Raw genomic sequence first — 13,934 nt, 5'->3', positions numbered from 1 at the left:
TGTTTCAATGTCATTACAATCCACATCACTTTTACCCATAGTAACACTTTTGTCAAAACAATCATTAGCCTTTTCATTGCATGTAGACACAACTGCCGTTTTTATGGGTTGTCTATGAGCCACCATAACCTCTGAGTGACTCTTCACAGCGCCTGCTCTCTGTAAAGGGGCACTCTTACCTATTTGGGCAGCTCCATAGCTGACCTGGGAAACTCTCTGCTCCGTCACTGCGAGCTCCTTGGAAGTTTCCCTGGGCAACCCTGCAGCACCTGTAACTAGGGAACATGGCACCAACACTGTTTTGGTCACCCCTAGCTCAATTTTTCCAGCCATCTGCTGGATTATAGCAGGCACTTGCAGAGTCCCCATGTCCTTTCCAGTCTTTAGCCCTGCAGCTACTTGGGCTTTACGCTGTGCCTCCCCACTGCTCTGGGTAGCACACTGCAGCAAGTCTATGTCCATTTGTACTGCGGATCTCCCCACTGGACATACTCCCACTTCACCGGGTTCAGCATCATAAACTGAAACAGTCTTACCAGTTCCTGCAGCTGGTGTCATAGCCTTCACTTGAGTGCGATGTCTTTCATCTGTGGTGTCTCCACAGGCTGACACCCCCATGTGGTCACAGAGCAACACTGCAGCCTTTCTAGACCCACTGATGCCCCCTGTAGGCAACACAAGATTCCTGTTGCTAGGGGTAACAGCAGACTTGCACTCCAAAACTGGTTGGCTATACCTCATGCAGGATGTAGACTGTTGCACCCTCCTTTCTGGGCTGACCACTTTCCCTAAGCGGCCATGACACGAAACTTTGCATTTCTCTGCATTTCCAAAATCTTGGTCTTCCGGTGACACCTCTCCCATCCTGGAGCATTGCTGGTGGCCCATGATACGCTGGAACACTCCTCTAAGAAGAATTTCCTCTTTAAACTTGCAGTAGTCATCCTGTTCCCAATCCATCAAATGGTAAACCGACCGGAACTCTATCCGTAACAAGGGTTGCAGCAATTTTGGCCACTGGTCCCTAGGCCATTTTCTCCTTACAGCGACTTTTTCAAATTTTTTCAGGAAGTCCCCAACCTCCTCTGTAGATAGCATGGGTTGCACATAGTCAGAGGCCACAATCTCAGCCCCTTGCCCTGCGCCCCACTCTTTGCGATTCCGCTTGAACCATTCATTTACTGCATCGCACATCACTAGGCCTTCTGGACTGGCCCTCCTAGGTGGCGACATCTTCTCAGGACACGCTGAGCTCACTTCCACCACACTTTTGCGCTTTCCAGCAAAAAAAAAATGAAGCACTGTTACTTTAAAGCAAGTTGCTTTTCACTTCATGCAAGATTTCCTCACCTGCACAGTGCACACACAGATTGTGCTGTCTCATGCACACAAACAGTTCATAGCAGAAAAAAAATAAGTTTGACTTTTCATTCACAGGTACACCACCTGCAACACGCAATGCCTTTTGCCTGGCTGCACTTCCACACACAGCCAATAGTTCCTGACTTGAACTCACTGTGGAGCAAGAACCCGGATTCCACCGTCTTCTGCCCGCATCCAACAACCACTTGTAACATCGGGGGTTCATTTAGCTTAAAGGTAGAGCTTACCAGTGAGCTGAGTCCACGCCAGATATGCAGTTTTAAGGGCTTGTAGGCCCACTTTTATTAAAGAAAGAAAATGTCCGATAACAGAAGAGTTGCCCACGCAGGGGTTTCAGCTTTCCACAGCAACAATGTAAGTTCAATCAAAAATACCAAGCCACCTGGCTCTCTTTAGCAGCACTGCTGCTCAGACTTATGCTTCAGCCCTCTCGGCTCTATAACAGAGTTCCTGTACACCCAGTACCTCAGCACTCTTTTCCAGCTTCCTTTTCCAGCCCACAGGCTTGGGCCCTCTGTCTACTCTGACAGACCTGTGCAGACATGCACACTTCTCCCTTGCTTGCCTGGACTCCTCGGGAGGGTGGAGCCCAGAACTATGGTCAGGTGTCTACAAATAGCCCAACACACACCTGACCATTCAATCTGCTGGTGGATCTCAAAATCTGGAGAAAGCTGCAAAAGCAGTTTTCTCCAGTCCACATTTATGCTCTGAAGCCTTGCCCCAAGCAAATGTGCATACCCTATGTCCACTTTAACCCCATTTTCATAGTGACAGGGACTCTCACTATTACAAAATATATATATATATATATATATATATATATATATATATATATATATATATATATATTTTATATATTCTACATTCACTTTTTCTCCTTTGAGACATTGATTGCTTCTTAGATTCTCTAACAAGTTTTGAGGTATGGTATATACTGTATTATCCTGTTTTCTCCCTCATTTCCTTTTCGTTCATTTCCTCTTAAAGAGGAAATCAAGGAACTTTTATTTTGGAGGATGTAAGTTATTTAACACTTACCTCTATGCCATTAACTCTCATTACTGTGTTCACATTACATGCACCCTCTGGTCTCTGTATTCTGCTGCACATGGTTTAAATTGAAGTGCTAAAGCCTAGTAAACACAATCTGAATGTCGGGCAGCATCGGCCGGTTCAATAGAAACTGGACGATATTCGGCCTCTGGGTATTGCAGTTCAGCCAGCTTCTGTCGAAGGGGCATGACCAAAAAAGGTCTGTCGATCGGCTCCCGGAGTGTTCTGGTGGAGTGGCCGTCCCCGTCAGAACACAATAGAACAGAAGGGTTGATTGCTGTACTCAGGTCGAATAGTTAGCACAGCAGCTCCTCCTGAACTGTCAGTTGTTTTTTCGTTCACCCCTGCTGGGTTGAAAGAGATAAAAACTGCTAGTGTGCACTAGGCTTTAGGTTATTTATAGATGTTAAATACTTTGAATGCATCACAGGGGAGAAACATGGGGGGGGGGGGGGGGGTCATTCAACAAGACATTTGTAACACATTTCTGTGTATGTAGTCAGAATCCTTGTGCCAAACTCCTAAATATCCTGTGGCAGTTTTATTAAAACTACCAAAGCATGCAACAAATTCAAGTAGTTCTTATTTATGACACTTTTACTGTATTGTGCTATTGCTGTGACAAATTCATAAAGATATACAACCACATAGGAAAATGAAGGTAAATAAGACCTCTTCTATGTTGGAGTAAATTGATAGAAGTAAATTAAATTGATTGTATCATATTTGTAACTATAGAGTTGCATCTTTGAGACAACTCTTTGACAAGATTTATCTTTACATTACTCTTTAACTTATATTTGGTATGTTTCTATAAATCCCAACACTTCCAAATAGCTCTTCTGCCTGTAAAACTCAGTCACTTCACAATAGAGATGAAAGCAACAGATTAATTTATATCTGACATGTACATGTTGCAAGTTATGCCATTTGTTGCTTTACCGGCAGACAAATATTCAAAGTATCTATGACACGCTTTATGATCTCCAATCCCAGAGGACGACATTTGTTGTATAAACGCGTAGGATGGAGTCAGTATGTCACGTGATGGCGGATCAGTTGACACCGTGGCTGGCTTGTTTTAATATTCCTGCTGATTTTAACTACTTAAATGTAAGTGTATGTCAGGGCTGGGCTCAGCCATTCCTTCTCTGAGCTGGCCACTCAGCTATCGGCTAATTGCCAGCTCCCATCTCTCTCCACAGTTACCCAGCTGTTGTTTCTGCTCGTCAGTCCTGCCCACTTAAAGCCATCCAGCTCACTAGATCTCTGCCTTTGCCTTTGTCAACATCACAGAGACTTTCTCCTGCGTTCCTGTTAAAGACTTGCTTGGCTGACGTTCCTTCTGGCTCCAGATCCTGCTTGCTGTACTACTACGTTTATCTCTGGCTCTCTGACATTTGAGTTTGAGGCCTCCTTTGTTTATTGAAACCTTTGGTCTGCAACCGCTTTACCACCTCGGTGCCACTTCCTCACCCTATGCAGGTTGAGAACCGTGAGGAGTATGAATTACAATCCATTGTTGACTCCATAGGTTCCGTGGGCGCATACAGTACCAGGTGCATTGGAAGGGGTACGGTCTGGAGGAACGCTCTTGGGTCTCATCCTCGGACGTACATGCCCCTGTCCTCCTCCGTGATTTCCATAGACATTTTCCCCTCAAGCCCGGTGGTTCTCCGAGGGGGAGGGGTCGTTGAGGAGGGGGTACTATCAGGGCTGGGCTCAGCCCTTTCTTCTCTGAGCTGGCCACTCAGCTGTCAGCTAATTGCCAGCTCCAATCTCTCTCCACAGTTACCCAGCTGTTGTTGATTCTGCTCGTCAGTCCTGCCTATTTAAAGCCATCCTGCTCACTTGATCTCTGCCTTCGTCTTTGTCAACATCACAGAGATTTTCTCCTGCATTCCTGCTGAAGACTTGCTCCGCTGACGTTCCTTCTGGCTCCTGATCCTGCTTTCTGTACTACTACGTTTATCTCTGGCTCTCTGACATTTGCTTGGCTGACTACCCGATCTGGCTACTGAACTCTGGCTTGTTTTGACTATGTTTACCTTATTATTATTATTAAATAATAATATTATTATTATTAAAGTGTGATTTATACTTCTCTCTCGGTCTGATTCATGGTTCCTGATAGTGTAATCTTTCACCAATAATAACATTCAGACTGTATTATGATATGAAGCTTCTCCTTGTATGTATTTTATATATGCCTGCGTGGAGAGTGGTCCTTTGATTACAAAGGGCTGGTCCTTATAGTCTGCTTTCAAATGTGTTCCCTCAGACGTCTGCTGCCGGTGAACCCCTCACACCTGGGGAAAGAGTGTGTGCACTTTTAGATCTGTCATTTGAGATAATTTACTGTTGGTAAGAGGCCCCTCTTCTTAAAGAGCACTTATGAGCACCGGAGCACTGATGAGCAGAAGTTCTTTATAGCAGTGAGCACTTTACTCACCTTTATTACAGTTGGATTTTTATTGTATTAGTGGTTGCTTTTGATGGACTTTCATTATTAATCACTGCACTAAATAATTTTTTGGACATTAATATTCACAATTTGCGCATACAGTGGGGACGGAAAGTATTCAGACCCCCTTAAATTTTTCATTCTTTGTTATATTGCAGCCATTTGCTAAAATCATTTAAGTTAATTTTTTTCCTCATTAAATGTACACACAGCACCCCATATTGACAGAAAAACATAGAATTGTTGACATTTTTGGAGATTTATTAAAAAAGAAAAACTGAAATATCACATGGTCCTAAGTATTCAGACTCTTTGCTCAGTATTTAGTAGAAGCACCCTTTTCATCTAATACAGCCATGAGTCTTTTTGGGAAAGATGCAACAAGTTTTTCACACCTGGATTTGGGGATCCTCTGCCATTCCTCTTTGCAGATCCTCTCCAGTTCTGTCAGGTTGGATGGTAAATGTTGGTGGAAAGCCATTTTTAGGTCTCTCCAGAAATGCTCAATTGGGTTTAAGTCAGGGCTCGGGTTGGGCCATTCAAGAACAATCACAGAGTTGTTGTGAAGCCACTATTTCGTTATTTTAGCTGTGTGCTTAGGGTCATTGTCTTGTTGGAAAGTAAACCTTTGGCCCAGTCTGAGGTCTTGAGCACTCTGGAGAAGGTTTTTGTCAAGGATATCCCTGTACTTGGCCGCATTCATCTTTCCCTCGATTGCAACCAGTCGTCCTGTCCCTGCATCTGAAAAACACCCCCACAGCATGATGCTGCCACCACCATGCTTCACTGTTGAGACTGTATTGGACAGGTGATGAGCAGTGCCTGGTTTTCTCCACACATACCGCTTAGAATTAAGGCCAAAAGGTCTATCTTGGTCTCATCAGACCAGAGAATCTTATTTCTCACCATCTTGGAGTCCTTCAGGTGTTTCTTAGCAAATTCCATGCAGGCTTTCATGTGTCTTGCACTGAGGGGAGGCTTCCGTCGGGCCACTCTGACATAAAGCCCAGACTGGTGGAGGGCTGCAGTGATGGTTGACTTTCTACAACTTTCTCCTATCTCCCGACTGCATCTCTGGAGCTCAGCCACAGCGATCTTTGGGTTCTTCTTTACCTCTCTGACCAAGGCTCTTCTCCCCCGATAACTCAGTTTGGCCGGACGGCCAGCTCTAGGAAGGGTTCTGGTTATCCCAAACGTCTTCCATTTAAGAATTATGGAGGCCACTGTGCTCTTAGGAACCTTAAGTGCAGCAGAAATTTTTTGTAACCTTGGCCAGATCTGTGCCTTGCCACAATTCTGTTTCTAAGCTCTTCAGGCAGTTCCTTTGACCTCATGATTCTCATTTGCTCTGACATGCACTGTGAGCTGTAAGGTCTTATATAGACAGGTGTGTGGCTTTCCTAATCAAGTCCAATCAGTATAATCAAACACAGCTGGACTCAAATGAAGGTGTAGAACCATCTCAAGGATGATCAGAAGAAATGGACAGCACCTGAGTTAAATATATGAGTGTCACAGCAAAGGGTCTGGATACTTAGGACTATGTGATATTTCAGTTTTTCTTTTTTAATAAATCTGCAAAAATGTCAACAATTCTGTGTTTTTCTGTCAATATGGGGTGTTGTGTGTACATTAATGAGGAAAAAAAAATGAACTTAAATGATTTTAGCAAATGGCTGCAATATAAGAAAGAGTGAACAATTTAAGGGAGTCTGAATACTTTCCGTCCACACTGTTGATTTATGAACGTTAGTTCACTTAATTGTTCACTTAATGGTTGTTTGCATTTATACAGTTTTCCACATGATGATATTAATTTATGATTTTTCAATTGTTTTTGTTATTTTATCACTTAAAAGGGACAGCACATCTTATTTTAGTACAACTCTTTATGAATTCCATGGGTTGTTGCTGAATCCTAGCTTTTTGGAGCTAGCAAAATGATTTTTCAAATCATTTTCATAGGTCTGTAATACAGTGCACCCTCCAACCCCATTTTAGAGAGTTGGACGCACCCATTAAATCTCTTCCTAACATCCATTTAAATCTCATGTGTGGTCTCAGTCTAAAAATGCCCATAGATTCCTGAGTTATAGATATGCAAAAAGCAACTTTAGGAAAGCTGTAATTGTATAGCTACTCCAGGAAGGGGTTCTGTAGGAGACACAGCTCTGAAAAAAAAATTTCACCAGCTGCAAAGCTTATTTTATATTATCAGATTTTCCAACAGGTTTACTTTAAGCAACTCTATCATTATTGCTGTAATATTATTTGGTATATATGATATCTCATTCACCTGGATTGTAAATATATTCTGCATATATGGCTGCTAGGCAACCAGGAAGCCCTGCTACAAACATGCAATATTTGTCCTCTAGTTTGTCACGTTATATTTTGGTTCCGACTTACACATTTTGTCTCTTGGGCATGCATTTCATTATTTAATCCCAGCTGCCTGTGTTCTCTTATAAACACAGCTGGGGTTGATGTGGTCAGTTTGGCAGCAAGCACTATATACAAAGTTTACAACCTGGCAAGAGTCCAAACCAAGGTCAGCACCCTTTAGGAAAACCTCTGTGTTCTCTTAAAAAAAATATAACGAGCGGAAAGTACACCGAGGCTGACCATAACTGACTCAAGCAAGGTTAGGGTCAAGGAATATTTCTTAAAATGATCACAATACACTGCCTGAACGTAATAATACATTCTGCAGCTGAGCAAGTACACCTGTAGCATCTGGAAAATAAAAGTAGTATTTCTCTCAGGAACAGAATGACAAAGGAGCTAGGGATTTACACATCGGTGCTAATAACTTTCCTGAAAGCAATTTAATGTTAAAATGTTTAAAAATGTAATACAAAATTGTAACATGATGGGAAACACAGACTGAACGCCATCTCTGGGAAGTGAATTATGAGCCTCTGAAGATATCAACCTAGAGCCAAGAATGAGATTGGGAAATAGTGTACAGTCTCCTCCCAATTATTACACAGTGTTCAGTACACAAGAAAAAAAGACAAGAGTTTGCAGGAATCCAAACCTAGTAAACATATTTTGTTCCAAGAAACGAGCTGCCACCAAGCAACAGCTGATGGGTAGGTGGTAACAGTTAGAAATCTTGCTCATAGCCACAAATTTGTGGCTCACAATGCAGAGACAATCATATCCCTTGAACCCTGTAAGGTTTATAAGCCAAATAAATGTGTCCTATGTGATGCACTAGACCAGTCATATCCAAGTAGCCTCCATCTCTTTGCTCACTGAAAGCTTTCAAATGTGCACCCAAATAATATTAAACAAAACAATAGCCAAGATAAAAAAAAAAAAGATTTACATCACGATAACCTGATTTTGAGACACAACATGGTATTGCTATTATCTAGTAACAAAGACATCTTCATTCTGGCAAGTTGTTTCTTTATATAAACAATCAGTAACAGGTAAGATCCCAAAATCGAACAGCTGTTTGAAGAGGTGAACAATTGAAATAGATTCTGAACCTTGGGTTTGACCTGCACGTTTTGGCAGTTTGGAGAAAGCCAGAAGATCAATAACTAGAAGCATTAAAACCATATTCAATAACATTAAAGCAGAACTCCAGCTTTTCCTCCCCAAAACAGATGCAGTGTGCATGTAAATTAATCACAACCCCACTATCATTTTATCTTTATCTTACCTACTTTAGCTTTAAAAGGCAGGTTTCTGTGTCTGTGATGTCACTCCTTCTTCTGGCTGAATTTCAAAGTTATCTGACTTCCTGTTTCCTTTCTTTACCAGTCTTGATACTACACGTCCCATCATGCTTCAATTCGAGCCTCTGTAGTTTGAGGGAAGGTTCAGGCTCTGGGAAGGTGTGATCTGTTAGGAGGGACTTGGAAGTATGGACTTTTTCTGTAGGTGTGATTGGGTGGGACTGAATAAAATTAGGATGTATTCTATCCCACCCACCATCAGAGCTGTGAAGGGAGTTACATCATTTGCAGTGTCTAAAAGACTACAGAGGGGTGTGTTCTAGGCTAGAGATGCAGCAGAAAGTGGCTATGGAAGGCATTCTGTCTACATCAGACTATACAGAATGTCACATGGTACAAAGCCTCAACTAAAGCCAGACTATCTGAGGATCTGCAGACATCAGAGCAACATGGTGCAGAGGTATGATATATGCTGGGACTGATCATTCCATTCAGTTCTAGTGAAAAGAAAGTTCAGCTTTAATGGTCAGATATTAATCAGAAAACTCTAAGGAAATAAATGGTCCAGTGGGAGTTGTTAGGTTGCCACCCATTCCCTTGAGCAAAGGATGATTGTAGGCTATAGATTCCTACAAAATTAACAAACAAGCAAAAACTAATTATAAATTATCTGAACCTTGAAACTCATGGGAACATTCACCCTCTATCAGTATCTGTAGGAAAAAGGATGCTATGACAAACTCTTACTTTTCATACAGGAGAGGCATTTAACATATGGATACAACTCCAGACGAACGTTTTTCCCCCCTTGTTTTAAAGTATGGAGAATGGACAACTGTTCGTTTTTATCAGCTATTTGAGTCCCCATTAAGGAAATAAACCCTCACTTGCTGTTCTGGTGACAGGGGCCAGAGGTAAAGAAAGTGATGGGAAATCTCTCCAGTTAGCGCAGATACAGGAATAAAGCAGAGTTGGGGAAAGGGTAGAGCCTAAGGGATTAATTTACTAAAGCCGGAGAGTGCAAAATCAGGCTCAATTCTGCATAGAAACAAATCAGCTTCTGAACTCAGCTTGTTCAACTAAGCTTTGGCAATAAAACCTGGAAGCTGATTGGTTTCTATGCAAAAGTGAGCATGATTTTGCACTCTCCAGCTTTATTAAATAAACCCCTACGTGATCAATTAACTTGCCTAGCGATCTTGTAGTGATTTGGCCCCTACTACTCCCCTCAGAGTGGACTACAAGCATTCTTGTTGAACTTTGAACAGAAAAAAAGGATATTTAACCAAGGGTTATCATGGAGCAAATTAGTTAGGATTTCAGGGATTAGAACACTAGCAATGATCCATGCTATAAAAGGATGGGAGTTGTCAAATAAACAATAGCCCCAGGACCAATAATACCATATAGCTGTTTGATAAATATCTTTGGTTTCTGTGAAGTTGTTTTTTTTATAAATTTTTGTCCTCCGCCCTCAGGGTAACCTACAAAGTAAAATCCCTTCATCCCCATAGAACATATGAATGCGATCTAAAGCCTTGATCACACGGTAAGTTTTTTTTAGTTCAACCCAGCGGGCTGAAGGAATAAAAAAAACTAGGGAACTTAAGAGGAGCTCGCTGTACTAATGAGTACACTACCGAACCACAACTGCGTGCATTGCATTCTATTCAGTTGAATGTGGATAATTTTTGCTGCGCTGCATTGCAAAGTCTCACGGCACCATTCTGCTGTCACGTTTTTACCGTACCTCCCCCAACATAAAAGTGTAAATAATGCCTTTTTCCCCCCGGAAAAAAAATTATCTACAGCCCTGTCCCCATTCCAAAGGTCCCGCTGACTAGTCCATACTCATGGCAGCCCTTAGCCATCAGTACAGACCAAGCCAAAGGAAGGAACAGGCTGAGCGACAACACATGTCTAGTGGTAGTTGCGTGGCCAGGAGTCAAAGGCCAGGGATGAAGGTAAATATTTTGCTAGGCGGTGACCGGATGTCAGAGTGAGAGGAGGGTTGAGTGTGTGCTTCCCAGCCCGATGCCTCCGTGTCCCCCGGACCTAGCTTAGCGTCCCGGCCTGCCTAGCTGTGCCTCCAGCACCTTACAGAGCTCGGCGTTCGCCTAGCCGCCTGGCCCCCCCTAAACAGTGCTCGTCCCAGCGTGCCGGCGGTGTATTGACACAGCGGCTTGGGAGAGGAAGCAGTCGGAGCCCTTGGAGCGGTGTGGAGGAGCACGAGCTACTAGTTGTTTGCGGTTACCCGGGCAACGGCTTCGGTAACAGCAAGAGGAAGCGGCGGCACCTGGCAGCATTAAGGTACCAGCCCGTGCGGCCTCAACAGGGGTGGACTGTCTCCCCCATCTTTTTAAGGGCCAGTCCATTGTTGCAGACAAGGTGAGGGGGGAGGCTCAGGTGGATCCAGGCAGAACAACACACACTGCAAATTAATGATCAGTCCTTTGGGCTTAGGCAAGAGTGGGTAGTCTGGTGTGCTGTTATGCAGTGAACTGTACCTATTAGGGAGCAGACACTCTTTGAGGGCTAGTGGTGAGTCGCATTAACAAGATTGACGGACGCCAACTTCACGCCATATTATATAAATCTAACGGAGCCGAAACACCGCCTACCCTTAAACTTAGACAGTCTCCTTAGCGCAGCAGCAAACGGGAAAGGTGAAGAGAGGGGGGGGATAGCATTAATTCCACGAGCGGCTCAACTCTTTTCTATACTTTCATAATCTTATATAATAAGTTATGACAAGGAAAAAGGGAGAAGAATCACAACAGCAGGACAACACCAGCTCCCAAATGACTCGCACATCAAAAGAAAAGGTGAACCAGGCAGCAGCCGCTGCAGCAGCTAAGCTGGAAAAATTTGCGCACCCCTCGACCTCATCGCCATCTAAAAACACCCAGCTACAACAGGACAGATTGCATGCGGGGGGCTCAGGGGACAGGAGGAGCCTAGGAAAAGGGCCAGCGGCAACACATACAATAAAAACGGCGAGCAGTAATAGCTCTGCGGGTGAAGCTGCGGGACTAGCAACCAACAAGGCTGCTGCGCATGACGCACTAATAGAAGCTGAACCCACACTGAAAGATGTTCTATGCGCTGTTAACTCCTGTAGGGCCTCCCTAAGCGACCTGTGCGACCAGCTAACGGGCCTAAAGGAAGAGATAACTACACTAAGTCAAGAGCTGCAAAGGACCACTGCCAGAACAACTGTGCTGGAGGATAGAGTTAGCCAGGCTGAGGATGAATTAACCCCACTGAAAAAAGAGTTCAAGTCTTTAAAAACGCAGATGGGCGTATATAAAGCCAAAATGGAGGAAATGGAAAATAGGTCTCGCAGGAACAACGTGAGGATAGTAGGCCTGCCGGAGCGGTGTGAGGGCCCTCACCCTGAGGAGTTCTTGGAGAGGTGGCTTAGGGGAATATTTGAGACGGAAACCTTCTCCCACTTCTTCACTATTGAAAGAGCCCACAGAGTGCCAACTAGGGCCTTGCCAACAGGGGGGCACCCCAGGCCAATAATAATGAAACTTTTTAACTATAGAGACAAGGTAACATTGATGCGCAGAGCTAGAGAGCTGGGGGACATTTTATACAATGGAGCCAAGATCTTATTTTTTCCTGATTACTCCCCAGACCTCCAGAAACAGAGGGCTGAATTTAGAGACATTAAGCGCAATCTACGGTCCTACAATGTAGAATATGCCCTGCTGTACCCGGCGCGACTACGTATCACTGCCCTAGGGTCCACCCTTTTTTTTGACACAACAGCAGGGGCATCAAAGTGGCTGGAAGACAACAAAGCGGATCTGCAGAGCTAGGGGTCAAATAAGTCTAGATTTGGATAGGAAAAGAGGAAAATTTGATTTGTTTCTCTTTTACTTTTTTTCTTGTTTTTTCTCCTTTTTTTCATTTCTTATAGCAACCAGTAGTTTACACGGGGGACGTGGGAGGGGGGAAGGGGGGGTTTGCGAGTTGGAAGCACGGATGAAGGATGCGATCACATTAGTGTTACACGTTTTAAATGCTGATCTAAGGGTTCGGAGGAGGGTTGTGGGAGGGGGGGAGGGGGGGAAGAGTGTGGTAGTGAGTCATAATGTATTTTCTCAATATATGTGTGGGGAGGCAATCCTTGTATGGTTGGGAGGAGGGAAAAAGGTCACAAGCACAGCCCCTAGGGCTAGCCTAGTTAGGCAGAAGGGGGGGTCACGAACAAGGGTGGGTAGTAGAGGGATGCACGAAGCTGAGGGCGGGGGGGAAGGGGGGTTTATAGAAAAACACAAGGTTAGGCAATGGAGTGAACGTCAGGCACATATAGTTACGAAGGGCGGGCTCATAAAAACAAATGCAAGGTTTATTAGCACATGTGGTTTATATTTGCACCTAGGAAATGGGGGGGGGGGGGAGTCCCCTTCTCCTCTCCTTTTTCCTTTTCTATCTTTTTTCTTTTTCTTCTTCTTTTTTTTCCTTTTTTTTTTCTCTCTAAATTCTCTTTAATATGTTAAAGATAGGCTCTTGGAACGTTAGGGGTATGGGCGACCCTGCTAAAAGGGCAGCAGTTTTCACGGCATTAGAAGCTTACGGGGTTGAACTGGTTTGCCTGCAGGAAACCCACCTCACTAATGACACCAAATTACAAGTCCGGAATTACAAATTCCAAGAACAGTACCACTCAGTCTACACCTCATATTCAAGAGGGGTGAGCATATTGGTGGGGAGAGGTATTTCGTTCTCCTGCAGGGAAACCAGAATTGATGCATTGGGCCGCTATATTTTTTTGAGCTGCATTGTGGAAGACAGGCCTCTGGTAATAGCAAATATTTACATCCCTCCCCCGTTCAAAACAGAGATCATATTGGATCTGTTGGAATTTGTTGAGAATAAGCCAGATGTACCGATATTAGCGGTGGGGGATTTTAATGCAGTTTTGGATAATAAAATGGATCGATTTCCGCCCATGAATCGGGCGGAAAGGGTTTCGGAGGGTCGGTTAGGCCAACTCCTGGAAGAGATCGGGTGGTGCGATTTGTGGAGATCCCACAACCCAAAAACCCGGCAGTATTCCTGCTATTCAGGTTCACACTCGACTCTATCGCGTATAGACATGGCAGTAGGCAACAGCGAAGCTCTACAACTAATAGGGACTATAGAATACAAGCCGAGGGGCATATCGGACCACTCTCCCCTGACCTTGACTCTGAACTTAAATGCCAGAACTAGCCGGAAAAGGTGGTCAATAAAACCGCTATGGTTGGACCTAATAGGTAGTCCAACAGAAGTTACCTCTAAATTAAAAGAGTTTGTAATATTTAACTCAGGCACAGCCTCTACGG

The 13,934-nt window shown here is 43.9% G+C and overlaps 1 protein-coding gene and 1 long non-coding RNA gene across 5 annotated transcripts in view; one reads left to right on the top strand and one right to left on the bottom strand.

Moving 5' to 3' along the window:
* Window positions 1-13,934, bottom strand: part of CHLSN (cholesin) — a 640,429-nt gene that overhangs the window by 70,472 nt on the left and 556,023 nt on the right. Inside the window, exon 1 of one of the 4 annotated variants that reach the window (XM_073636814.1) lies at window positions 8,580-8,794. The exons of 2 other annotated variants lie outside the window; for them this stretch is intronic. The gene's annotated coding sequence lies outside the window, so the exon portion shown is untranslated. Of the gene's footprint in view, window positions 1-8,579; window positions 8,795-13,934 lie in introns of those variants that run through there. One more of the 4 variants, XM_073636816.1, reaches the window with a different exon arrangement.
* LOC141148925 (uncharacterized) overlaps window positions 1-13,934 on the top strand; it is a 62,271-nt gene that overhangs the window by 4,418 nt on the left and 43,919 nt on the right. The gene's annotated exons all lie outside the window — the stretch shown is intronic.

The sequence above is a fragment of the Aquarana catesbeiana genome, linkage group LG06 (assembly GCF_042186555.1).
Source record: "Aquarana catesbeiana isolate 2022-GZ linkage group LG06, ASM4218655v1, whole genome shotgun sequence".
NCBI classification, from domain to species: Eukaryota; Metazoa; Chordata; class Amphibia; order Anura; family Ranidae; genus Aquarana; species Aquarana catesbeiana.
Note: the sequence above shows the minus strand (reverse complement) of the source record. Positions and strands in the feature narration are given on the sequence as shown.